The sequence below is a fragment of the Arachis ipaensis genome, chromosome B06 (genome assembly GCF_000816755.2).
Source record: "Arachis ipaensis cultivar K30076 chromosome B06, Araip1.1, whole genome shotgun sequence".
NCBI classification, from domain to species: domain Eukaryota; kingdom Viridiplantae; phylum Streptophyta; class Magnoliopsida; order Fabales; family Fabaceae; genus Arachis; species Arachis ipaensis.
The window spans coordinates 76,669,914-76,672,901 of record NC_029790.2 but is presented as its reverse complement, the minus strand read 5'-3'; positions in this window follow the sequence as shown (position 1 = coordinate 76,672,901).

The window sequence follows — 2,988 nt, the reverse complement described above, 5'->3', positions numbered from 1 at the left end:
GCAGCAACAATTATTATTTTGTTTGAGCCTATTTCAGATATATGATTGTGATGTTCACTAAGACATGAAAAACAATTGATTGTTGATCCTTGGAGAAATGACTAAAAAGAAGTTATACTTGTTTTGGATTTTTTTTTAAATCAAATTATAGTTGTGATTTGTAACGACGATAGAAAGAGGGACAAGGAACGAGGAAAATTAGGGTTAGAAGAAGGGTAATTTTGGATTTTTAAGGTTTGGATAATTTTGTCGTACGGATCCATTTTTCATAGGTACAACTTCAATTTTATTGTTTCATGTAGGGGTCTACATGGCTCGACTTGGTCCGAAGACCTGGTTTGGATCTGAATACTTTGGAGATTAATTTGGTGTGATTTCACTAGGTCTAGGGTCGGGTAAGGGTCTCAAAAATAGACCCGGTCATTATTTAGGGTCAGGTCCGGATCAACGCGAATCTGGTTTCACCTGGCCTATGTACATTCTAAGAAGACTTAAAACTAAATGGTATATATGTTTTAAATTAGTTCCAATATTATGTTATATTAATTATAAATTTATTGTTTTGTTTAATCATATTTGATGAATTAAAAAATAAATCAAAGAAGTATGAAATTAGAATTAATGGACAAATTCAAGTTCAAATATATCAACTTCACGGTAACAAATATGTTTTTTTTCCCTTTATAAATAAGTGATCATAATTTTTTGATATAAAATTTATCAAGAATCAAACTTCACTAGTTTAGACCCAATTTTAGTGTGATTCGAAAGTAGTGTGATTTTATCAGGTCTAAAATCGGATAAGACTCTAAAAAATAGATCTGATCATTATTCAGGATTATGTCTGGGTCAAGGCAAACCCAACTTCATCCGGCTCATGTTCACTCTTAATTTCATGAATAGATTTGTCAATATTTAAAATTTTTGTAGATAGAAATAATAATTTACTCAATTTTTTTAATCTTTTGGATCATAAAAAAATTTCATGTATTTTCTTGGTAAGTGATAAATTAGTAATATAAAATTATGTAAGTTATTAATTTGGTATTGGTGTATTCTTTTTCTAGGAACAATTTAAATATTCAAACTTAATACTAGGTTGGTTTTACTATACGTGGATTATATATTACTTTAATATAATTTTGAATTTAATTTATGTTTATAGACTATAGTTATAAGTAGAGTTGTAAATATGGTTTATATATCAATAAATTATAAATTATAAATTCTTAAATGTATCTACTAAATAAATACATCCCATAATAAGCAATCTATTAGCTAATCCTAAATTCTTAAATAAATTTTAAATTTATAACAGATTAATTTTTAATCTATTAAATTAAAAAATATCGTAGACAACAAAAAAAATTACATTAATAAATAAATAGAGGTTTTAGGCTTGAAGCGTGTCTTTCTACAATCTCAAAAGACGGCCCAGTCTTGTCCCCTTCCCCAAGCACCCCAAAGCACATACATGTCCAATTGTCCAATACTCATTTGCAAAAACGTACAACAACATTATGGAATCTCTCGTACATGGCTTCTCCTAAAATATCTTGTAACAACTGTAACTCAGTTTCATTTTATTCAAAAAATTAAGTAATATATATTCGAGTAAAAGTTTTTTTTAGTCTCTAATAATTTATTTAATGGACATTATATTTTTTTAATAATTATAAAAATATAAATTGATTTTTATTCATTTTTATAATTGTTAGTAATACATTACATGTTGAGGTGTTAAATAAGGTATTTACATACCTGTCTCTTTTGTAATAGGAATAAATCACCTATAAATCCTTCAACTGTTTAGCGTGATCCCTCTTTTGCTTTTTTCACTCTCTTTCTATCGCAGTCTCCTCCTCATCTTCTTTGACTCCAAAATCCTAACCCCAACAGTCCTATCGCTACCGCATACGTACTTCTCCTCATCCTCATCACAATCATCGTCGTCATCAATAATATCATCATTAGAACTCGAAAATCTGAGATACTGGTGGCACATGTTCTGATCTTTCATAGAAACGTCGTGCTACGATCAAGTGAAAGAGAAGGCGTTGGGATCTCAATGATGGTGGAGGGAGATGACATGGGGCAACGAATTTGAACTTCTTCTAGCAGGTCTTGAGCTTAGCGAGGAATTTAGGTGGAAGAAAGGAGAGTTTCGAACAGAGAGGGAGGAAGCGGCGATAAAAAGAGTAGTAGAAGCAATGGAGAAATCACGCCGGCCAATTAAGAAATTGAGGAGTTTAGGGGACAATTTATCCCTATTAAAAAGGAGACAGCCACGTAGATACGTTATTCGATATATTAGTGTGACCTGCTGTCAACTAATAGAAATGAAATCTCTCCAGTTTTTTTAACACAAGTGTGATCTCTTACCATTAACTTTATAAGTGAGACCAAAAATAAATATGAGAGAGAGAATAATAAAGGGTGAGAAATCACAATTGACACCATCCTTTTTCATTGAAGAGGATCACTCCGGTCAACTACTTGCATGGATCAATTTATATTTTTATAATTGGCAGCGAGGGCAATGGCAATCGAGTAAATGGGTAGAGACAAAAAAAAAAAATTTTACTCTATATATTGATATCAAAATATGGTATAGTTAACTGCTAATCAATTATGTCTCGTTTTTCATAATTACCGATACAATCTCAATCACAGCGTAGTGCAGGTTAACATAATATTTACAACATTGATTACTCGATGGTTAAACTCAAATCCAGAACTACTAATTATAATCTCTATTGATAAATGCACGAGAGTGCGATTTGAATAAATTCAACGAAAATATTATGTGTAACTTGATGATTGTAGCCTTGTAGGGGACGAAATTAGCACCACATTATATAAAATTAATTCCACTATACATATAATATAATATTTTCCTTAATCTAAATGGTTGATCTATCCTTTAAAAATGAAAATATATGAGCAAAAGATAATATATAAACCTTATGAGTCTAGATAGATTAAGAG